This window comes from Oncorhynchus kisutch, linkage group LG23 (assembly GCF_002021735.2).
Source record: "Oncorhynchus kisutch isolate 150728-3 linkage group LG23, Okis_V2, whole genome shotgun sequence".
Taxonomy (NCBI): domain Eukaryota; kingdom Metazoa; phylum Chordata; class Actinopteri; order Salmoniformes; family Salmonidae; genus Oncorhynchus; species Oncorhynchus kisutch.
Window position 1 is genome coordinate 35878009 of NC_034196.2, and position 24804 is coordinate 35902812.

The 24804-nt window shown below is 45.1% G+C and overlaps 1 protein-coding gene and 1 long non-coding RNA gene across 2 annotated transcripts in view; one reads left to right on the forward strand and one right to left on the reverse strand.

Moving 5' to 3' along the window:
* LOC109868317 (ral guanine nucleotide dissociation stimulator-like) overlaps positions 1-24804 on the reverse strand; it is an 81814-nt gene that overhangs the window by 50133 nt on the left and 6877 nt on the right. The window lies entirely within an intron of this gene.
* Positions 2101-4226, forward strand: LOC116356565 (uncharacterized). Its single transcript, XR_004204961.1, has 2 exons — positions 2101-2732; positions 3777-4226. It is a non-coding gene; the product is annotated as an uncharacterized LOC116356565 (long non-coding RNA).

A 24804-nucleotide genomic window follows, 5' to 3' on the forward strand; every position in this document is an offset into this window, starting at 1 on the left:
ACATAGGTCGTAAACTGTACAGCTCTTAAAACTATTCACACCCTTATGTTATCCACGACGCTGGGACAATTGTGCACCGCCCTATGGGACTCCCGATCACGGCCGGTTGTGAAACAGCCTGGGAACGAACCAGGGTCTGTAGTGAAGCTTCTAGCACTGCAATGCAGTACCTTAGACCGCTGCACCACTCGGGAGTCCAAAGTATTTCTATGATCTGTATCCATACCATGAGAGCAATATTAGGCTGTTACCCTTTTTTACATTTTGAGTATAGGCCTAGCTATAGCTATCCTGTATGTATGTGTTGCCTAACCTTCTGTTCATTATCATTTCTATTAAATCTATTAAGCCTACCTACATTATAACCTGCCTCCTTACTGTCTTCCATGATAGAAACACTGACATATATTATATTACATTAAAGCATTGATGCATATTTCATATTTTTTCATTCTCCTTCCTCCAGTCTTTGTTAGTACTTGTATTTGATTATTTTACGATGATAAGCACTTTGTTACCTGTATTGGAAAGCGCTATTCAAATAAAGTTATTGTTATTATTATTATTATTAAAGGCAATGTTTGAAAAACCATATGTCTTTCACAGTTGAAAGATTAAGCTGTGAATGTGAAATACTTGAAGGAGACAGAAACTAACTCATTTGTTTTGTTGAGTATAGAACAGGGCAGTCTGAGCTGCCCCCACACATATCCTCAGCAACCTTTTGGTTGCTCCACTTTCTACATCTGTTTTGCGTTATGTGTGGGCTGAGCCGCCCGAGTCACTGCCAGTAAACGCAAGCTGAAAACAAAGTCAGGGAGGCTGAGGAATGTGAAGAGGGAGAATGGAGAGCAGAGAGGGGTGGGGGTTTATGGGTTGGGGCTGACTAGCTAGGGACAATGTTGGGGTGCTGCTGTTTTCAGTGAAAAACTAAGGTCATTAGTGGGTTTTGAAGTGAGTATAATATTTAAGTGAGATGAGGTTGCTTCACCTAGCTATCTTAAGCTGACTGGATAACTAAAATGACTCAAATATAAATGTAAGTGTATCTTTGCAGAAACGTGAATGTGTTATTGTAATAAAACATGTAATAGTATGTATTTATTTTGTGTTTGAGCGTGTGCGTGTGTGTGAGTGCCCGCGTGTGTGTAGGGATGTAATGGTAACCCTATTAACGCCGCACCAGCGGTCATGGGTCAAATTCCACGTGACTGTTGAGTCACGGTAACCACTACAAAACTGCGCTCTGTAAATGAATGGCGCTGATAGGCGTTAATAGCCAAACTTGCTAACAGCCCTCAAGTCACAAATGGCCTAGTACTCAATCAATCATTCAATCAAATTGATTTCAAATCAAACACTTTATGATTAAATTGGAATAATCTGAACGATGAGAATAAATTATTGATGATGGAAGTTAGAGGTCCTGTTCCGAAATGGATTTCCCATCCAGACCCGATATGCAAAAATACATTTTTAAAACATTCCATGGTCTCCGTGGATCTTATTTCAAACTCAAAGCCAAACACAACAGCAGCTATCTGAGACGCATATTTGATGTGAGGCTAATAATTGGCTGGTTGATAAACTGAATCAGGTTAGTAACATCTGAGGTTGAAGTGAAAACATTCAAAAGGGTAGCTCCCCAGGAACCGGGTATCACCTGTTGCGTAGTGAGAGCCAGTTCCTCAAACAGCTGGTTGAAAAAAAAATGGACGAGCTCCATTTGAGACTGAAGAACTGTAATATCTTATGTTCCTCTGAGTTGTGGTTGAACAAGGACAATATAATGTACATCTCTGGTTTTCCTAAACATCGGCAGGACAGAATGACAACTTCAGGTAAGCTTTGTTAACAATAGCTGGTCCGTGACCTCTAATATTAAGGAAGTCTCGAGGTTGTGCTTCCTTGAGTTAGAATAAGCTGTAGACCATATTATTTACCAAGAGAGTTTTCATCTATATTTTTCATAGTTGTCTATTTATCCCCATAAACCGATGCTGGCACTAAGACTGACCTCAACAAGCTGTATAGTGCCATACTCAAACAAGAAGATGCTCATACATAGGCGGCGCTCCTAGTTGCCAGTGATTTTGTTATGCAGGAAAACTTATATCCGTTTCACCTAATTTCTTCCAGCATGTCACCTGTGCAACTAGAGGCAAACAACTCTAGATCACTTACACACACAGAAATGCTGTGACGTCTACTCCCGCTCCTCCCCTCCGACGTCGCCAGTATACTAACCACTGTTCCTGGCATCCTTCAATACGCACACCTGGCACCAATCATTACGTGCACCTGCACTTCATCATGAGGCACACCTGGACTCCATTACCTCACTTATTACCCTATATGTGGCACTCCCTTAGGTTCTTTCCCCAGTCAGTATTGTTTCTGTGTGAAGACACCACTATGAATGTGTCTCGTTCCATGTTTGTTGGTTTATTAAACATATCACCTGCTTCTCAACTCTCAGCATATTTGTTACAGAATACTGACTCAAACAATGGAAGCAGCAGGAAAACTGAATATCTCCCAGACAGTCGACGAGCAGGGATACCTTCTTCGTCAACACCACGACCAGCTGGCACAACTGGAGACAGCTATGGAAGAGGTTCTTCGCAGTGTGCAACATCTTGAGCATACCCGGGAGGTGTTTCAGTGAACTAGCAGAGGATACTCTACAACCAGTCAACCCAGCACAACAGCCCATTCAGCAACAAGCTCAGGTCAGTGATGCCCGTTTATCCTCCTGGATAAATATGAAGGCACCCCATCTAAATGCCGTGGCTTCCTACTTCAGTGCTCCCTCTACTTTGCGCACCAGATGGGAGCCCCCACCACCGAGAGGTCCAAGGTTACCACGGTTACTTCTCTGCTGAAGGGGCGGGTATTGGAATGTGCCACTGCTGTCTTGGAGAGAGGAGAGGAGGACCTATATTCATATGAGGGGTTCATGACAAATGTATCTTCGATCAGCAATCGGAGGGCAGGAGGACCTGAAGGCTGCCGAGTACGCACTCACCTTCCGGACAGTAGCAGCATCCAGCAGATGGAATGAGCCGGCACTTCGTACGCTCTTACTGAGCTCCCCTCTGTCGGTTTCACTGCCATTTTGGTGGTTGTGGATCGATTTTCCAAATCCTGTCGTTTTATCCATCTCTCTGGTCTCCCTACTGCTCTCCCGGTCACTGCGGTACTACTCCAGCAGGTCTCCCGGCATTATGGCCTTCCGGAGGACATCGTCTCCGACTGTAGCCCCCAATTCACATCACGGGTATGGAGAACCTTTATGGAGAAACTCTGGGTCACGGTCAGCCGGCCCTGGCTCCGTGGACGCCGGACCAGACCGAAGCGCCTGTGGTTGATGAGTGGTTCAGGCGCTCAGAAGTGTGGAGCGACGCTCACGTGAGACTCCAGTGTGCCGTCCACCGTCAGAAGGAGCAGGCAGACCGCCACCGGTCACTGGCACTCCCTTAGGTTCTTGTCCCAGACAATATTGCTTCTGTGTCTATGTTAAGACGCCACTACGATGTTGTCTCGTTCCATGTTTGTTGGCCTATTAAACGTACCACCTGCACCTGCTTCTCGACTCTCAGCGTCTTCGTTACAAATGCATACAAAGCTCTCCATTGCCCTCTATTTTGCAAATCTAACCATAACTCTATCCTCCTGATTCCTGCTTGCAAACACTCAAACAGGAAGTACCGGTGAAGCGCCCAATATGGAAGTGACTACCGTATCTCACCTTCTTTTCATGTCTCCCTTCTCAGGCCAGTGGTTCCTGGACTCCTAGCTGATACTGTCCCCCCCCCCCCCCCCCCCCCGGACATCAAGGGGGGTCCAGCCTATGCCGTCAGATCCCTACTGGACTCCCAATGTTGTGGGGGTCGTGGAGGACATTCTGGATCCCAACATCATCCTTGATTTTCACTTTTGCCGCTGTGGCTAGAGCTGCGCGTCGAGGGTGGTACTGTCACATCTACTCCCGCTCCCACTCCTCCCCTCCGGCGTTCAACGTCACCGGTATACTAACCACCGGTCCTGGCATCCATCATTACGCACACCTGCACTTCATGGGGCACACCTAGACTCCATTACCCTATATGTGCACTCCCTTGGGAAAAAAAACCTAAGTCGGTATTGTTTCTGTATCTATGTTAAGACGCCACTACGATGTTGTCTCGTTCCATGTTCGTTGGTTTATTAAACGTACCACCTGCTTCTTGACTCTCAGCATCTTTGTTACAAATGCATACAAACCATCGCCCGCTACGACCTCTGACGAGCCATCAAACAGCCAACGTGTCAATAAAGGACTAAGATCGAATCCTAGCATGCCGACTCTGACGCTTGTCGGATGTGGAAATGCTTGCAAACTATCACGGATTACAAAGGGAAACCCACCCGCGAGCTGCCCAGTGAAGACGTCCCATGTGGCTTAGTTGGTAGAGCATGGCGCTTGCAATGCTAAGGTTGTGGGTTCAAATCCCACAGGGGCCCATACAAAACATGTATGCACTCATGACTGTAAGTCACTCAGGATAAGAGCATCTGCTAAATGACAAATGTAAATGACGCAAGCCTACCATATGCACTAAATACGTTCTCTCGCTTCGAGACAAGCAACACTGAACCATGCAAGAGCACTAGCTGTTCTTGACGACTATGTGATCACGCTCTGTAGCCGATGTGGGTAAGACCTTTAAACAGGTAAATATTCACCCATGGATTACCAGGACAAATACTCTGAGCATGTGCAAACCAGCTGGAAAGAGTCTTCACTGACATTTTTAACCCAGTCTGTAATACCTACATGTTTCAAGCAGACTACCATAGTCCCTGTGCCCAAGAACGCAAAGGTAACTTGTCTAAATTACTATCGCCCTGTAGCACTCATGTCTGTAGCCATGGAATGCTTTGAAAGGCTGGTCATTACTCACATCAACACTATCATCCCAGACACCCTGAACCCACTCCAATTCGCATACTTCCCCAATAAATGTACAGTATTGTGCAATCGCAATTGCACTCCACACTGCCCTCTCCCACCAGGACAAGAGGAACACCTATGTGAGAATGCTGTTTATCGGCTACAGCTCAGCATTCAACACCATTGTGCCATCTAAACTCATCACTAAGCTAAGGACCCTGGGACTGAACACTTCCTGGACTTCCTGACAGGCTTCCCCCAGGTGGTGAAGGTAGGCTACAACACATCCGCCATGCTTACCCTCAACACGGGGGCCCCTCAAGGGTGCGTGCTTAGTCCCCTCCTGTACTCCCTGTTCACTCACGACTGCATGGCCTCGCACGATTCCAACACCATTAAGTTTATTTACGATATGACGTGGTAGGCCTGATCACCGACAATGGTCAATCAGCCTATAGGGAGGAGGTCAAAGACCAGGCAGTGTGGTGCAAGGACAACCTCTCCCTCAACGTCAGCCAGACAAAGGAGCGGATTGTCGAGTACAGGCCCTCAGATCCTCAAAAATGTCTACAGCTGCACCATTGAGAGCATCTTGACTGGCTGCATCACTGCTTGGTATGGCAACTGCTTGGCATCCGACCACAAGGCGTTACAGAGGGTAAAGCGTACGGCCAGTACTTTACTGGGGCCGAGCTCCTTGCCATCCAGGACCTCTATACCAGGCATGTCAGAGGAAGGCCCTACAAATTGTCAAAGACTCCAGCTACCCAAGTCATAAACTGTTCTCTCTGTTACTGCACGGTAAGCAGTACCAATGCACTAAGTCTGGAACCAGCAGGACCCTGAACAGCTTCTACCCCCAAGCCATAAGGATGCTAAATATGTAGTTAGTCCAGGTAGCTATTTGGTTAACTATTTAACTATCTGCATTGAACCTCCTTGAACAAACTTTTTTTTACTCATCACAAACGCGGCTGCTATTGTTTATTATGTATCCTGTTGCCTAGTCACTCTATTCCTAGGTTAAACAATGGCAATAAAAAGAAAATGAAACCTTTAGAATTATCTGGATTTCTTCATAAATTGGTCATAAAATTAGATCTGATCTTCATCTAACTCACAACAATAGACAAACATACTGTGCTCAACCTAATAAAACACAAATTGAATACATAATTTAAACATTCACAGTGTAGGTTGGGAAAAGTATGTTAACCCCTAGGCTAATGACTTCTCCAAAAATCTAATTGGAGTCAGGAGTCAGCTAACCTGGAGTATAATCCGTGAGACGAGATTGGAGATGTTGGTTAGAGCTGCCCTGCCCTATAAAAAACACTCATAAAATTTGAGTTTGCGATTCACAAGAAGCATTGCTGGATGTGAACTATGCCTTGACCAAAAGTAAGTATAGACAAATTGTCTATAAATGGAGAAAGTTCAGCACTGTTGGTACTCTCCCTAGGAGTGGCCATCCTGCAAAGATGACTGCAAGAGCACAGTGCAGACTGCTCAATGAGGTTAAGAAGAATCTTAGAGTGTCAGCTAAAGACTTACAGAAATCTCTGGAACATGCTAACATCTCTGTTGACGAGTATGATACGTAAAACACTAAGCAAGAATGGTGTTCATGGGTGGACACCACGGAAGAAGCCATTGCTGTCCAAAAAAAACATCGCTGCATGTCTGAAGTTCGCAAAGAGCGTCTGGGTGTTCCACAGCGCTACCTGCAAAATATTCTGTGGACAGATGAAACTAAAGTTGAGTTGTTTGGAAGGAACACACAACACTATGTGTGGAGAAAAGAACTCACAGCACACCAACATCAAAACCTCATCCCAACTGTAAAGTAAGGTGAATGGATTATCATGGTTTGGAGCTGCTTTGCTGCCTCAGGGCATGGAAAGTTTGCATCGAAGGAAAAATGTATTCCCAAGACATTTTGCAATTGAAGCTCAACAGAAGTTGGGTGATGCAACAGGACAACGACCCAAAACAAAAGTAAATCAACAACAGAATGGCTTGAACAGAAGAAAATACGCCTTCTGGAGTGGCCCAGTCAGAGTCCTGACCTTCTGGAGAGGCCTAGTCAGAGTCCTGACCTCAACCCGATTGAGATGCTGTGGCATGACCTCGAGTGCGGTTCACACCAGACATCCCAAGAAAATTGCTGAACTGAAACAGTTTTGTAAAGAGGAATGGTCCAAAATTCATCCTGACTGTTGTGCAGGTCTGATCCGCAACTACAGAAATCGTTTGGTTGAGGTTATTGCTGCCAAAGTAGGGTCAACCAGTTATTAAAACCTACTTTTTTTTTCAACCTGCACTGTGAATGTTTACACACTGTGTTCAATAACAGACATGAAAACGTATTTGGTTTGTGTGCTATTAGTTTAAGCAGACTGTGTTTGTCTATTGTTGTGACTTTGATGAAGATCAGATCAAATTTTATGACCAATTTATGCAGAGGTACAGGTAATTCCAAAGGGTTCACATACTTTTTCTTGCCACTACATGTACATACAGTGGGGCAAAAAAGTAATTAGTCAGCCACCAATTGTACAAGTTCTCCTACTTAAAAAGATGAGAGAGCCCTGATATTTCATCATATGTACACTTCAACTATGACAGACAAAATTAGGAAAGAAAATCCAGAAAATCACATTGAAGGATTTTTTATGAATTTATTTGCAAATGATGGTGGAATTTGAGTCCCTGGCGGCGTAGTGTGTTACTGATGGTAGGCTTTGTTACTTTGGTCCCAGCTCTCTGCAGGTCATTCACTAGGTCCCCCCGTGTGGTTCTGGGATTTTTGCTCAACATTGATAACTGATACTGATAACAAGATCAAACAGGTGCCATTAATACAGGTAACGAGTGGAGGACAGAGGAGCCTCTTAAAGAAGAAGTTACAGGTCTGTGAGAGCCAGAAATCTTGCTTGTTTGTAGGTGACCAAATACTTATTTTCCACCATAATTTGCTAATAAATTCATAAAAAATCCTACAATGTGATTTTCAGGATTTTTTTTCTCATTTTGTCTGTCATAGTTGAAGTGTACCTATGATGAAAATTACAGGCCTCTCTCGTCTTTTTAAGTGGGAGAACCTGCACAATTGGTGGCTGACTAAATACTTTTTTGCCCCACTGTATTTGATACACTGCCAATTTTGCAGGTTTTCCTACTTACAAGGCATGTAGAGGTCTGTAATTTTTATCATAGGTACACTTCAACTGTGAGAGACAGAATCTAAAACAAAAATCCAGAAAATCACATTGTATGATTTTCAAGTAATTAATTTGCATTTTATTGCATGACAATAAATACTTATGTCATGCAATAAAATGCTAATTAATTACTTAAAAATCATACAATGTGATTTTCTGAATGTTTGTTTTAGATTCCGTCTCTCACAGTTGAAGTGTACCTATGATAAAGATTACAGACCTCTACATGCTTTGTAAGTAGGAAAACCTGCAAAATCGGCAGTGTATCAAATACTTGTTCTCCCCACTGTATATTTTACGAAGCATGTGACAAATAAAATGTGATTTGATCACTAACTTCCCATCCATCCTCTTCCCATCCATCCCTTAGCGGGCCGTGTGTCAAACAAGGCTGGTCAAATTAAAACAACATGCACTCCGATTGGCTAGCCCTTTTCCCACATATGCAGAGTTCCACTCAAACACAACAGGAATTACTGGGCAAAAAAAAAGGGAAAACATGCAAAGGGAAGATAAACCCAGATGCAGGCCACAGAGTCTACTACTAACCAAAGAAGACATGGTTGTCATTTACTGGGTGGGAAAGAGATGGGACCCCAAGGTCGTTCTCACTCTGTTAGCGAACAGTCCCTGTAGCACAACAACGGGGGGTGATATAGTAGTCATGATTATGGTGTAACACTGGTGTGGTACTCAGTCCTGGCTCCTGTCGTTATGTAACACCAATGACAGGGCATAGAGGCTCTTCCCTGTTGCTTTGTGGAGGCTTACTATGGGCTATAATTAGACACTTTGTCAGTATCCACGGTAACCTGCAGGTGAGGTTCAGAAAATAATTATAGGAAGCCATTTTATTAGTTGGACTGGCTTTTTTGTGATCCCAGAATATTACATTTTTATTGTAGTGGAAATAGCTTGTGTGATACTGCGGTGCATTTGTTCTGTAGTTTTTATGATTCTCAAGCACTTTATATAATGGTGTGGGAGCTATCAACCTCTGTCATCACCAATGGGTGAAGCACTGCAGAGATTTCCTCTTATTTTTTGCTCATCAAACATGTTTTGCTGTCTAGATGAGAGAAATTCATTTGAAAATAGCATGCTTACACAGAATAAACCAATTCCTGGACTAAAAATATTCTTAATTTTCATCCGGGAAACCTTCCCAAAGAGTACAGGCACACTTGTAAAAACTCTTTAAAAAAAGGGTTCTGAAAGGGTTCTTCGATGTCCCCACAGGAGAACCCTTTTTGGTTCTAGGTGGGACCCGTTGGGGTTCCACGTAGAGCCATCTGTGGAAAGAGTTCTACATGGAACCAAAAAGGGTTATTCAAAGGGTTCTCCTATGAGGACAGCCAAAGAACCCTTTTAGGTTCTAGATAGCACCTTTTCCTTCTAAGAGTGTAATGGAGGAGATGGAAATGGAAGAGCATTTCTCCCAGTGTCACCTCACCTCGTCTTTATAATTACTACACTGGTAAATATATTTGAAACCAGGCATAGTTCACCAGCTCTGAACTGCAAAGCATTCAGGATGCACTGGAATAAACCGTTCCCTTACCCACTATTGTAGGTGACCGAACCACCCACCCTCTCTCTCACTCTCTCACTCTCACTCACACAGCAGAGGTCATCAATATCTTTCACATTTTAAAACTGAGATACTGTGGATATTCAGTGGCAGAAAAATAGTATGATAAGTTCAACACTTTTAAAGACGCTCACAAAGTAATGCTTGGGGATAAAACATGGAACTCTCTTTTTCTCTCTCTCTTATTCTCTCTTCCCCAACCTACTGTACAGCAGAGCAGAGGTCATCATTACAGATGTGGTCGACCTCCCCTCCTCCTCCCCCTCTCCTTCTCCTTCTCCCCCTCTCCTTCTCCCCCTCTCCTTCGCCCTCTCTCCTTCTCCCCCTCTCCCCTCCTCCTCCCCTCTCCACTCTCCCTCTCCTTCTCCCCACTCTCCCTCTCTCCCTCTCTCCCCCTCTCCCTCCCTTCTCCCCCTCTCCTCCTCCCCCTCCTCCCCCTCTCCTTCTCCCCCTCCTGGTTGAGAAGTGTAAATAAAAATAGAAGTGTAAATAAGTTGTCATTAGAAAGGTGGAGCAGAGAAGATACTGGAAATTACAGAGACTACAGAGTAATGACACTGTAGCTGATAAAAACTCCAAGGGGGCTGACAACAATACAGACTCCCAATTTCCACCTCTTATCTCTGGGACACCACATCCAGGAACAGAGCCTGGCTGATACTATAGCTGGGCTTGTGAATTGGGAAATGAAGAGGAGTTTTGGCAAAAGCCTGGTTGTCTGAGGAAATAAAAGTAACCACTGGAAAATTTGCCAAGTAAGATGGGAAATGATCTGGTGACTTTCCAAACTTGTGTCAAAATAGAAATACCAGTCCCAAAATGTTTACTTTGACAGCACTCACGTTTAAGATATGCAACATTCAAAATACAGAAATAACAATGGCATGAAACCATTACAGTGGCACCCCAGTCTCTTTTTCACCTTATTTAACAACTGATTGACTTAACAAAAGGCACATCTCAATAGGTGGTCCAAGCATGTCATGACATCTCAATAGGTGGTCCAAGCATGTCATGACATCTCAATAGGTGGTCCAAGCATGTCATGACATCTCAATAGGTGGTCCAAGCATGTCATGACATCTCAATAGGTGGTCCAAGCATGTCATGACATGGCACGATCCATATACTTCTAATGTGATGGGTCCACTTACAGGGCAAGGAGAAACTAATTCAGTCAAAGCTGGTTGGCTGGTGTCTGTGGAAAGATGGGAAATTATCCTAATTTTGCTACTTAGTTTTGTCACTCACTAATAGTGCCTTCTCTTTCTAGAACTACATTACATCAATCATACATGACCTGACCTATAAAAACAAACACACATCACACAAACCAGTAAACACAGAACATGTCTTAAGTTGACCGCAAAGGGATTCACACGCACGCCAGATACCTCTGAACCAACTTCAAACGTTCCGACAATAACTTGTCATTGTGATACATTTTACACAGTAAAATGGCCACTTTCGGTTGTAGATCATTATATCAAAGTGACACGAGATCATGTTTTGTATTGTGTTGCTTGCTTGCTACAATGCTACTCAATCCTGATTCAATGAGCATCCATGAAAGGCTGTTGCCCTGTGCCATGTTAATAATAGCGTCAGTGCACACATAAATACAGTTGAAGTCGGAAGTTTACATACACTTTAGCAAAATACAATTAAACTCAGTATTTCACAATTCTTGACATTTTATCCTAGTAAAAATGCCCTGTCTTAGGTCAGTTATGATCACTACTTTATTTTAAGAATGTGAAATGTCAGAATAATAGTAGAGAGAATGATTTACTTCAGCTTTTATTTCTTTCATCACATTCCCAGTGGGTCAGAATTTTACATACACTCAATTAGTATTTGGTAGCATTGCCTTTAAATTGTTTGACCTGGGTCAAACGTTTCGGGTAGCCTCCCCCAAGCTTCCCACAATAAGTTGGGTGAATTGTGGCCCATTCCTCCTGACAGAGCTGGTGTAACTGAGTCAGGTTTGTAGGCCTCCTTGCTCACACAAGCTTTATTAGTTCTGCCCACAAATTTTCTATGGGTTGAGGTCAGGGCTTTGTACCTTGACTTTGTTGTCCTTAAGCCATTTTGCCACAACTTGGAAGTATGCATGGGGTCATTATCCATTTGGAAGACCCATTTGCGACCAACTTTATCTTCCTCACTGATGTCTTGATATGTTCCTTCAATATATCCACATAATTTCCCCTCCTCATGATGCCATCTATTTTGTGAAGTGCACCAGTCCCTCCTGCAGCCAAGCACCCCCACAACATGATGCTGCACCCCCGTACTTCACGGTTTGGATGGTGTTCTTCGGCTTGCAAGCCTCCCCCTCGTTTTATTATGGATATAGATAATTTTGTACCTGTTTCCTCCAGCATCTTCACAAGGTCCTTTGCTGTTGTTCTGGGATTGATTTGCACTTTTCGCACCAAAGTACGTTCATCTCTAGGAGACAGAAAGCGTCTCCTTCCTGAGCGGTATGACGGCTGTGTGGTCCCATGGTGTATATACTTGCCTACTATTGTTTGTACAGATAAACGTGGTACCTTCAGGCGTTTGGAAATTGCTCCCAAGGATGAACCAGACTTGTGGAGGTCTACAATTTTTCTTCTGAGGTCTTGGCTGATTTCTTTTGATTTTCCCAGGATGTCAAGCAAAGAGGGACTGAGTTTGAAGGTAGGCCTTGAAATACATCCACAGGTACACCTCCAATTGACTCAAATTATGTCAATTAGCCTATCAGAAGCTTCTAAAGCCATGACATCATTTTCTGGAATTTTCCAAGCTGTTTAAAGGCACAGTCAACTAAGTGTATGTAAACTTCTGACCCACTGGAATTGTGGTACCGTGAATTATAAGTGAAATAATCTGTCTGTAAACAATTGTTGGAACAATTCCTCAAAGTAGATGTCCTAACCGACTTTCCAAAACTATAGTTTGTTAACAAGAAATTTGTGGAGTGGTTGAAAAACTAGTTTTAATGACTCCAACCTAAGTGTATGTAAACTTCCGACTTCAACTGTAAAGCTACATTCTTTCTCCTGGCCAATAAGAATAAAGTACTTCATTTAGGACCTGCCTGATTGGGCACCCTGACCTGTTCCCATGGCGAAACCATGCTGACCAAAGCCTAAAAGAGCGACCTGACCTGATAGGCTGTCTCCTCCCCACCTCCTACCCACCAACCGGTGTTAACTTACAGATTCTACCACATAACAGGAAACTGACCTAGGATCAGAGAAATAGTACATAAGTAAAAAATCCTCACGCCACTGTCCAGATAACGTGCACACCATAGAGTTCATATCAGTTTGCATATGCGTTCAATTCAAAGGTGAACTGTAGCATATTACACAAGCATATTGTAAGCAGTCACAACAGATTCCCACACTACCACTGTCCTAGCTCTCAGTCTCCACACCAGACATCTGCAGTCAGTGATCCCCTCTCAGTCTCCACACCAGACACCTAGTCAGTGATCCCCTCTCAGTCTCCACACCAGACACCTAGTCAGTGATCCCCTCTCAGTCTCCACACCAGACACCCACAGTCAGTGATCCCCTCTCAGTCTCCACACCAGACACCTACAGTCAGTGATCCCCTCTCAGTCTCCACACCAGACACCTACAGTCAGTGATCCCCTCTCAGTCTCCACACCAGACACCCACAGTCAGTGATCCCCTCTCAGTCTCCACACCAGACATCTGCAGTCAGTGATCCCCTCTCAGTCTCCACACCAGACATCTGCAGTCAGTGATCCCCTCTCAGTCTCCACACCAGACACCTAGTCAGTGATCCCCTCTCAGTCTCCACACCAGACACCTAGTCAGTGATCCCCTCTCAGTCTCCACACCAGACACCTAGTCAGTGATCCCCTCTCAGTCTCCACACCAGACACCTAGTCAGTGATCCCCTCTCAGTCTCCACACCAGACACCCACAGTCAGTGATCCCCTCTCAGTCTCCACACCAGACACCTACAGTCAGTGATCCCCTCTCAGTCTCCACACCAGACACCTACAGTCAGTGATCCCCTCTCAGTCTCCACACCAGACACCCACAGTCAGTGATCCCCTCTCAGTCTCCACACCAGACATCTGCAGTCAGTGATCCCCTCTCAGTCTCCACACCAGACATCTGCAGTCAGTGATCCCCTCTCAGTCTCCACACCAGACACCTAGTCAGTGATCCCCTCTCAGTCTCCACACCAGACACCTAGTCAGTGATCCCCTCTCAGTCTCCACACCAGACACCTAGTCAGTGATCCCCTCTCAGTCTCCACACCAGACACCTAGTCAGTGATCCCCTCTCAGTCTCCACACCAGACATCTGCAGTCGGTGATCCACTCTCAGTCTCCACACCAGACACCTACAGTCAGTGATCCCCTCTCAGTCTCCACACCAGACACCTAGTCAGTGATCCCCTCTCAGTCTCCACACCAGACACCCACAGTCAGTGATCCCCTCTCAGTCTCCACACCAGACACCTACAGTCAGTGATCCCCTCTCAGTCGCCACACCAGACACCTACAGTCAGTGATCCCCTCTCAGTCTCCACACCAGACACCCACAGTCAGTGATCCCCTCTCAGTCTCCACACCAGACATCTGCAGTCAGTGATCCCCTCTCAGTCTCCACACCAGACATCTGCAGTCAGTGATCCCCTCTCAGTCTCCACACCAGACACCTACCAGGTGGTCCAGTATGAGAGGAACATCCAGCATGCACATCATCATGGGCTGTACCAGGGCTCGGTGGAGGCTGAAGGGGGACTTGGACCCCATGCGGCCCCAGGGACAGAGTCTTGGCTTGGGCTTGGGTGGCAGGGCGCCCCTGGCTGGGGCTGTGGTCCTCCAGTTCTCAGAGTGAAGCTGAACCAAAGGCTGAAGCTGAACCAAAGAGATCTCTCCTTATGAGTCTTCTGCTGCACTTTCCTTTATCTATTTTTCTCACTTGTTGTTTTCCAAAATGTCAAAAGTAGACCAAGTAGACGCCTCTTCTTTCTACTCAGACTTTCTCTTTCCTGTCTCTCTCTCCTTGTCTCTTTCTCCTTCCCTTCTCTCTCTCCTTGTCTCCTTCTCCGTCTTTCTCTCTCTTCTTGTCTTTTTCTCGTTCTTCGTCTCTCTCCTTGTCTCTTTCTCCTTCCCCTCTCTCTCTTTCCTTGTCTCCTCTGTCTCTCTCTCTCTCCTTGTCTCTTTCTCTTTCCCGTCTCCCTCTCTCCTGGTCTCCTTCTCCGTCTCTCTCTCCTTGTCTCCTCTGTCTCTCTCTCTCCCCTTGTCTCTTTCTCGTCTCTCTCTCTCCTGGTCTCCTTCTCCGTCTCTCTCTTTCCTTGTCTCCTCCTCCTCCGCCACTCTCTCTCCTTGTCTTTTCCTTGGTCTTAAAGTCGCTGTAAGATCCTTATGACATGCTGCTACACGTTAGAGCACGCCTGTCCACTACTTTGAGACACTCACACATTGTAAACCTTAAAGGAGTGCTGGGGTGTAGGAGGCGAATCAGCGAGCAGGTACTCACCACTCCCTTGCTCTCCTCTCTGAACAGCTGCTGATAGAAGGCTATGGAGTGTTACTGGAGCGTGTGTGTGTGTGTGTGTGTGTGTGTGTGTGTGTGTGTGTGTGTGTGTGTGTGTGTGTGTGTGTGTGTGTGTGTGTGTGTGTGTGTGTGTGTGTGTGTGTGTGTGTGTGTGTGGTGTTCGTATGAGCCAGGGGCGAGAGAGAGAGAGGGCTATTAATGATTGAGTACCAGAGAGGGAAGAAAACAAGCTTCTACATGCTTTATTTTCCAGGGGACCTCTGTTGCCAAGGTCAGTGGTGATGCTTTGTGTGTGTGTGATCATCTAACATAAACATCTACAATGGACAAATCTTGTATGTGTGTTGGTGTGTGTGTGCCTACAGTGCTGAGGGCCATGGCTGACCAGTTTAAGAGCACTGCATTGGGAAATGTATGCATGAGCATGGAATATACAGTCAGCAGTCTCTTTCCACTGCACATAGCACAAAAAGAGCACTCTAACACGGCTGTTTTTCCTGTTCTATGCGTCTCTCATGTGTAAGGTTACCTGACGGCATGCCTGAACCATAAAACACCACATCAGCCACCGAATTCGGAAGTCACTGTTAAAGTATAATTACACAGGACAAGGTGCCTCGCAAATTCACTTCACCTGCTCTTAAAAATGTTCTGTAAGTTTGTGATGAATGTTAATTCTATACAAAAGCATAACTGGGACACAACAACAGACCGGGGTAGAATGAAATATGGGGGGGATCATCCGGGGTAGAATGAAATATGGGGGGATCATCCGGGGTAGAACGAAATATGGGGGGATCATCCGGGGTAGAACGAAATATGGGGGGATCATCCGGGGTAGAACGAAATATGGGGGGATCATCCGTGGTAGAATGAAATATGGGGGGATCATCCGGGGTAGAACGAAATATGGGGGGATCATCCGTGGTAGAATGAAATATGGGGGGATCACCCGGGGTAGAATGAAATATGGGGGGATCATCCGGGGTAGAACGAAATATGGGGGGATCATCCGGGGTAGAATGAAATATGGGGGGATCATCCGGGGTAGAATGAAATATGGGGGGATCATCCGGAGTAGAACGAAATATGGGGGGATCATCCGGGGTAGAATGAAATATGGGGGGATCATCCGTGGTAGAATGAAATATGGGGGGATCATCCGGGGTAGAACGAAATATGGGGGGATCATCCGTGGTAGAATGAAATATGGGGGGATCACCCGGGGTAGAATGAAATATGGGGGGATCATCCGGGGTAGAACAAAATATGGGGGGATCATCCGGGGTAGAATGAAATATGGGGGGATCATCCGGGGTAGAACGAAATATGGGGGGATCATCCGTGGTAGAACGAAATATGGGGGGATCATGATATGGGGGGATCATCTGGGGTAGAATGAAATATGGGGGTTGATCTGGGATGTGCATCCAGGATGTCCAGAGTGGAATATGTACGGGATGGGAACTAGCTCCACAGTGCTATTCCAGCTATGACTCAGATTTACCACTGACCGGAACGTGATACATGACTGTAATAAAGGAGGCTTACTCCATCTAAATGCTTTGCTCTTTTGAAAATGTGCCTCTGCCAGACACTTCTAATGATTATCAGTGTGATATCCCACCTCGGGGGAAATGTGGACATTAAGATGAATGCGGTATCACACAGAGACCAGACGCGCTTTCTTATCACATAACAAATGTCAAATTCCCTCGCTGGATGATAGCTATCAAGTCTGACGCAAAGCCGGTTGTCAGGATTGTGTTATTTCACCTTTCATCAGAGCGTGAGGTGGCAGTATGAAGGCAAACAAGGCTTGACTTCAGAGAGTCAGTGCCAAGGAGAATGGGGATCAAGGGATAGATAGCAATTGTGATGATGAGGGCAAACTAAACAGATAGCTGAGGTGAAAAGGTCAAAGAATGAATTGGATATATAGAGAGTTTATGGACAGAAACAGTAATGGGTGGATTAAAGAGAGAAGATGGAGGGGAAATGCATAAACTGACAGTAAATAAAGTGCACTCAAACAAAGGATGGATGAGAACGCAGACAAACTAATTACAAACCAAGAGCTTGGGGGTAAGACTGAATCTGTGCACCAGGTATGTTAGGAAGCAGCAGCAGAACCCATATTAAGATGCAGAAGCCAAACTCAGCCGACGCCGCGGAGCTTCCGTCGTTATGGAGACAGCCGAGCACTCATGCGCACTACCAGCCTTGCCCGTGTGAGTTCTGACTGCCGGCCAAGACACCAAGGCACTCCTCCAAGATGGACACGTCAAAAATGGAAAATGTCTCATCCTGCTTTACGAAATGTTGGTAATTCTCCAAAACCTTTCAGGCAGGTAGCCACCTCTCATGTCTTGAACATGTTTAGCCTGACAAGGAGGGAGTGCTCACTGGACAAAAAGCAAATGTTCCCGGAGCATCAAGGAGAACCCGGAACAAATGTTTAGGGAATGTTCTTTAAACGTCTATAACCTAAAGCCCAAGTAAGATTATGGCATATTACATAAATCTACAGTTAAAATAAGTACCAAGGGCTAGGAAGACCAAAGTCTTTGGGATCCCATGTCATGTGACAGGAAGTGTGAAGGATCTGGGGTCTGTTCACTGGATGATAAGTCAACTCCACTTCCTGTGGGTCATATGCTCGGTCCCATATTTATCTCCAGCTCTTTGCCTGATACCCCTTCGGTAGAAAATAAGAACATGGCTCCACCTACACCTACGGAGGTGTGATGATGGTGGTCAGGCACATCTCCATCATCATATGTTTCTATATGCATTTCACTTCCTGAGTGTGCTGGCCACATCTTCCCCCATCCATACAGACATGTATCATGTCAACACTCCACAGAGGATCACATTTAAGTGCATGCTATATGCTTCACAACTTAATCCAAAAGTACATCATCACAGTGAGATAGCAGCTTCCTCCAGGGAAGCCCAGATGTAGGGATGGAGCAGCCTCCTTCCTCTCTCTGACAGACGACAGGAGACAGAGAGGTGTGTGTGTGTTTGACCTGTGTCTACTCAACTGGAAGGAGAAAATGGTTGCTGTGTCAAAGAGCAGCTAAACCGGGATTCGACGATGTGGCAAAACAAGCGCTAGGCTACACCTTTGTTCACATACTGTCCCTGACTGGCCAGGTGCAGCGACTGGCCAGCTGCCATGGCAACAAAGTGACCATTCCCTGCCCCCCCTCCTTAAGACACAATAGGCAGAGAGATATTTATTGAGGCCTCATTGGCAGCCCCCGTAATTACAGCTTTGCTATTCACATAGTTGTTTTGTTAGAAAGGGGACGTTTACTTTCTAGCTACAGGCATTTTCATGTCTCATGTCAACTCTTCATCATGTAATAAATACTACCACGTCTGACTAGGCATATATGACACGCATTCATGTGTTTTGTCTCAGGGAAGACCCCTCGGGGGTCCTCCCAGCCGCCGAATCACAAAAGCTTATCCCCGTTGAGAGGCTTTCAACAATTAACAAGCGGCGCGTCTGACTGGCAGAGTGGAAAACAACTGTCTGTCAGAGGGATGGAGATGGGCTCACAGCCAAGAAGCTTCTCAGCCATCTGATGTCCTGGTCCCCACTGTCTCCAGAACAGTCAAACAAGCCACCCCAGCACAGGGGAGGCCAAAGGTCAGGAGTCAGGTCAGGGGTCGTTATAGAGGCAGAACAGACACACATAAAACTGCAACAACCCACAGACGTGTCTTGCAGCAACAACGGATTATGAGACTATGATCGTCCTTTAAGATTCAAGACTTGACTGACTTATTCAAAGACTTGAGACTTGACTTCTGGCTCAATGACTTGAGACTCAACTCAGAGTCGTGCTCAATGACTTGAGACTTGTCCCAGAGTCATGGTCAATGACTTGAGAGACATAGGATGCCTTGAGAGACTTGAGTCTGACTCATCCTCAAAGACTTGAGACTTTATTTATTTTACCTTTATTTAAGGTTAGGCAAGTCAGTTAAGAACAAATTCTTATTTACAATGACGGTCTACCCCAGCCAAACACTAACCCGGAGGAAGCTGGGCCAATTGTGATGCCGCCCTATGGGACACCCAATCACGGCCGGTTGTAATACAGCCTGGAATCAAACCAGGGTCTGTAGTAATGCCTCTACCACTGAGATGCAGTGCCTTAGACGACTGTGCCACTCGGTTCAACTCTGGTTGTCTATGGTTCGTGACTCTGGTTTGTGCTCAAAGACTTGACTCGAACTCTCTCTTTATAGCGACACGTGTTTAGATGAATTGTGGCTATTATTGTGTCATAACTCAATGTACATGCTCTTTGTCTCTGAGACTTCGTGTACCATAGTGAAACAGGGTGGGCTTTGGACATCAACAGCATATATCCTCCCTGTTCCACCAACCTTTGCTCCCATCTGTTTACCTTTTCTCAGCTAACCGCTGACAGATCCATTGTCGGGTTTCAATACAAGCGCATTGAGGAGAAGTCACAGGGTCTGGCGCCAGAAGCTGAAATGTTAGCTCTGAAAAAAGGTTGAGTGGGAGGTTGGAGGTTGGTGCTTTACGTCCTTTATGACGTATGATATCATGATCATCCTCCCTTGGCCTTTCATAGTCTGCAAGTCATCCCACCTGGTCAACCTCTCCATGAATGTTCCTCCATTTGGCTCTCATCACCCTTAATTCAGGACGGATGCTTCCACACCCTATCCCTGTACTGTACAGCACACACCGTCCATGCTGTACACAGACATAAAGGATGTGCTTCCTTGAGCCCTCAGCAAGGGAAGCATGGTAGAGGGGAAACATGGTGATAGTGGTTGATGTCATTTATGGGGTTAGCACAGAAAACAGGAGTATGTTATAAACCAGTGTTTACCCTGCCAGATATAATTGAGGGGAACAATGCATGTAAACTTTCCATCCGTCTTTATTTGTCCAGTTACACTCACTAACTACTCCAACCATAAATCCAAGCATATGTACAATGCTATAATTTGCACATAAAATATGTATCAATGTCGAAAACACACAAAAACACACACAAACTTTATATACAATTATAGCATTGTACAGTTTGATTGGTGCAGCCAGGCATAACCAATCAACCCCATGACCAGAGGGGCCCAGAGTCTGATCTACCACCATTATCACACTGAAGCAAAACATGCCCACCGCTTCTATAGCAACGAGGGAAAAATAAATTATGTCACCGCTATAAGTTACTGAAGAAAGGCACAGATATAAATACTCCAAGGCATTAATAGTATCTGCTTTCTACCAGACCAGAATAAAGCATCATCAGCTGATGCTGTTGATGTAGCAGAGAATTAAATGTGTTTTTTTTTCTAATAAAGACAAGGTACAGTGGGGCAAAAAAGTATTTAGTCAGCCACCAATTGTGCAAGTTCTCCCACTTAAAAAGATGAGAGGCCTGTAATTGTCATCATAGGTACACTTAAACTATGACAGACAAAATGAGAAAAAAAATTCCTGAAAACACATTGTAGGATTTTTTATGAATTTATTTGCAAATTATGGTGGAAAATAAGTATTTGGTCACATACAAACAAGCAAGATTTCTGGCTCTCACAGGCCTGTAACTTCTTCTTTAAGAGGCTCCTCTGTCCTCCACTCGTTACCTGTATTAATGGCACCTGTTTGAACTTGTTATCAGTATAAAAGACACCTGTCCACAACCTCAAACAGTTACACTCTTTGGCCAAGACCAAAGAGCTGTAGACCTGCACCAGGCTGGGAAGACTGAATCTGCAATAGGTAAGCAGCTTGGTTTGAATAAATCAACTGTGGGAGGAATTATTAGGAAATGGAAGACATACAAGACCACTGATAATCTCCCTCGATCTGGGGCTCCACGCAAGATCTCACCCTGTGGGGTCAAAATGATCACAAGAATGGTGAGCAAAAATCCTACAACCACACGGGGGGACCTAGTGAAGGACCTGCAGAGAGCTGGGACCAAAGTAACAAAGCCTACCATCAGTAACACACTACGCCGCCAGGGACTCAAATCCTGCAGTGCCAGACGTGTCCCCCTGCTTAAGCCAGTACATGTCCAGGCTCATCTGAAGTTTGCTAGAGAGCATTTGGATGATCCAGAAGAAGATTGGGAGAATATCATACGGTCAGATGAAACCAAAATAGAACTTTTTGGTAAAAACTCAACTCGTCATGTTTGGAGGACAAAGAATGCTGAGTTGCATCCAAAGAACACCATACCTACTGTGAAGCATGGGGGTGGAAACATCATGCTTTGGGGCTGTTTTTCTGCAAAGGGACCAGGACGACTGATCCGTGTAAAGGAAAGAATGAATGGGGCCATGTATCGTGAGATTTTGAGAGAAAAGCTCCTTCCATCAGCAAGGGCATTGAAGATGAAATGTGGCTGGGTCTTTCAGCATGACAATGATCCCAAACACACCGCCCGGGCAACGAAGGAGTGGCTTCGTAAGAAGCATTTCAAGGTCCTGGAGTGGCCTAGCCAGTCTCCAGATCTCAACCCCATAGAAAATCTTTGGAGGGAGTTGAAAGTCCGTGTTGCCCAGCAACAGCCCCAAAACATCACTGCTCTAGAGGAGGTCTGCATGGAGGAATGGGCCAAAATACCAGCAACAGTGTGTGAAAACCTTGTGAAGACTTACAGAAAACATTTGACCTCTGTCATTGCCAACAAAGGGTATATAACAAAGTATTGAGATAAACTTTTGTTATTGACCAAATACTTATTTTCCACCATAATTTGCAAATAAATTCATTAAAAATCCTACAATGTGATCTTCTGGATTTTTGTTCTCATTTTGTCTGTCATCCATCTGTTTGTGTACCTATGATGAAAATTACAGGCCTCTCTCATCTTTTTAAGTGGGAGAACTTGCACAATTGGTGGCTGACTAAATACTTTTTTGCCCCACTGTACATCTGGGGCGTCCGGGGACACCATGCACAGCCAATCAAGGCGACAGCACTGCAGACAGGCACACAAACAGAGCCTCAGTCGTGACACTATTGTTAGTGGCAAATGACCTGTGTTCTGTTGGGCATTGCCTACCGTCTGTGAGGGGGGGTGTAAACCAGGTGCAGCCTATCATTCAATTAGCAACCAAGGGACAGAGGCGGGGAGAAGCATCACCCAGCACTACATAAGGCCTTTTCAGAAGGAAGGAAGTGAGAAAATGGAATGAGGTGCAGAGAGATGCATCCCAATACTAAAAAATAGACTATCCTGCATAGTAATGCAAATAGCAGTTGCTACATTATCTTGTCAGTAAACATGTTATCTTAACTCACATCTCTTTGCCTCATCCATACAGCTAATAACACAACAGTTGGTGTCAGCAGTGGGATCGAGCACTGCAGGTATAGTCACAACAAATGAAGAACTGATTACACACGGCCAGCTAACTTTAGCATATTCGCTAGCTAGCACAGCAAACTAATTCATTGTGATTTAATTATAATGTCAATACTAGCTACAGTGGTTAGTTAGCTTGGAGGTAGTATTTAGTGTTGTGTGCATTGTGTCTATGCACTTAGCTAGCTACAATCCCATAGCCTACATTTCATTTGAAATATGACTGGCTCATGACATTTAATAATGTATTTACAGAGAAAATGCCCCATTTATTTTTGTTGTCACTCCTGTTGGCCTCCCCACGTGGGAGTTTCTGCTCTCTGATTGGCTCAAAGTCAAGTTATTGGCCACTGACGAGCATTGCGATTCTACAATTGCAATTGCCAGGGTCGTCGCTAGCGGGTCGGCACGCAGCGGGTACCATTTTTGTGCTAGCTAGCTAGCTAAACATTTGGCTATGGACTTGCACTGGCAGTATGGGATTATGGAGAGTGAATTAAATTGTTTCTTCGTCATCTTGCTAGGTAGTTAGCTGTGACCATCTGGCTAGTATCAACAAGGGCTTTCCACAAAATAGCAACATTAGAGCAGCTAGTAAGCTAACATTGGGTTCTAGACCGTTAACTAAGCAACACAGAAGGACATACATTGCCAAACAACGCTACTGCCACCTTATGGTTTGGAGTATTTTAACAAGGCTGAGTGGCTGACGACTTCAATTTCTTTGCTGTGTGAACACAAAAGAGATTATACTAAGTACTGTCTGCAGGCAAACGTTTTACAATCCTTCTGGTGTCTCTGGGCTATTCGTCAGTGAGTGAGAGAAAGCAAGTGAGAGAGAGAGAGAGAGAGAGAGAGAGAGAGAGAGAGAGAGAGAGAGAGAGAGAGAGAGAGAGAGAGTGTGTGTGAGAGAGAGAGAGAGAGAGAGAGTGTGAGAGAGAGAGAGAGAGAGAGAGAGAGAGAGAGAGAGAGAGGAGAGAGAGAGAGAGAGAGAGAGTGAGAGAGAGAGAGAGAGAGAGAGAGAGAGAGAGTGTGAGAGAGAGAGAGAGAGAGAGAGAGAGAGAGAGAGAGAGAGAGAGAGAGAGAGAGAGAGAGAGAGAGAGAGAGAGAGAGAGAGAGAGAGAGAAGAGAGAGAGCGAGAGAGTGAGGAGAGGAGAGAGAGGAGAGAGAGAGAGAGAGAGTGAGATGAGAGAGGAGAGAGAAAGAGAGAGAGAGAGAGAGAGTGAGAGAGAGAGACGAGAGAGAGAGAGAGAGAGAGAGAAGAGAGAGAGAAGAGAGGTTGAGAGAGAGAGGAGAGAGAGGAGAGAGAGAAGGAGATGAGAGAGAGAGAGAGAGAGAGAGAGAGGAGAGAGAGAGAGAGAGAGAGGAGAGAGAGAGAGAGAGAGAAGAAATAGAGAGGCAGAAAAAGGACGAAATAGAGAGACAGAGATAGAGAGAGACAGAGATAGAGAGAAACAGAGAGAGAGAGAGACAGAGATAGAGAGAAACAGAGAGAGAGAGTGTGTATGTTTGCTTGTTCTGTAATTGATATTGAAGGTTAATCAGTGAGAGTGAGGGGTGTGTGCATAATAATAATGTATTTGTGAGTGTATAGATGTCACCAGTGACATAACTACTCTGTATAACACATTCAAGCCAAACCAAACCAATCAAACGCACCCAATCAAAACACACCAAACCAATCAAACACATTGACTAGGCTAAAACTAGACTTTTAACATTATTTCCTTTCCGCAGTTTCAGGCTTCTCAACGATATATACATTTAAGCTTCAAGCAGCTCTCACTACTAGCCTACATGAGGATGGCACAACACCTTCAGCCCCTCACGGTCATACACACTAACACCCAGGCAGAAACAACAACTAGTGTCCCCTCACATTGTGACAGCGTGACCTTAGGCTGGTGACCAGAGGTCAGACTCCATTCAACTCCTCGTATTGTCTCCTTGCCAAAGGAAGTGGCGTTTACCCGCCCTCACGTTCTTCATGATTGCACTCCTTTGTCTGCCTATGAGCGTAATGGAGGCAAAAAAACTCAAACATGAACAAAGGTCTCGACAAGTAGACCACGCGCAGCTACGAGAAACCATGTTAACGGTTGATTGTAACGGACAGAACATTTTTGTGCGGCCATTG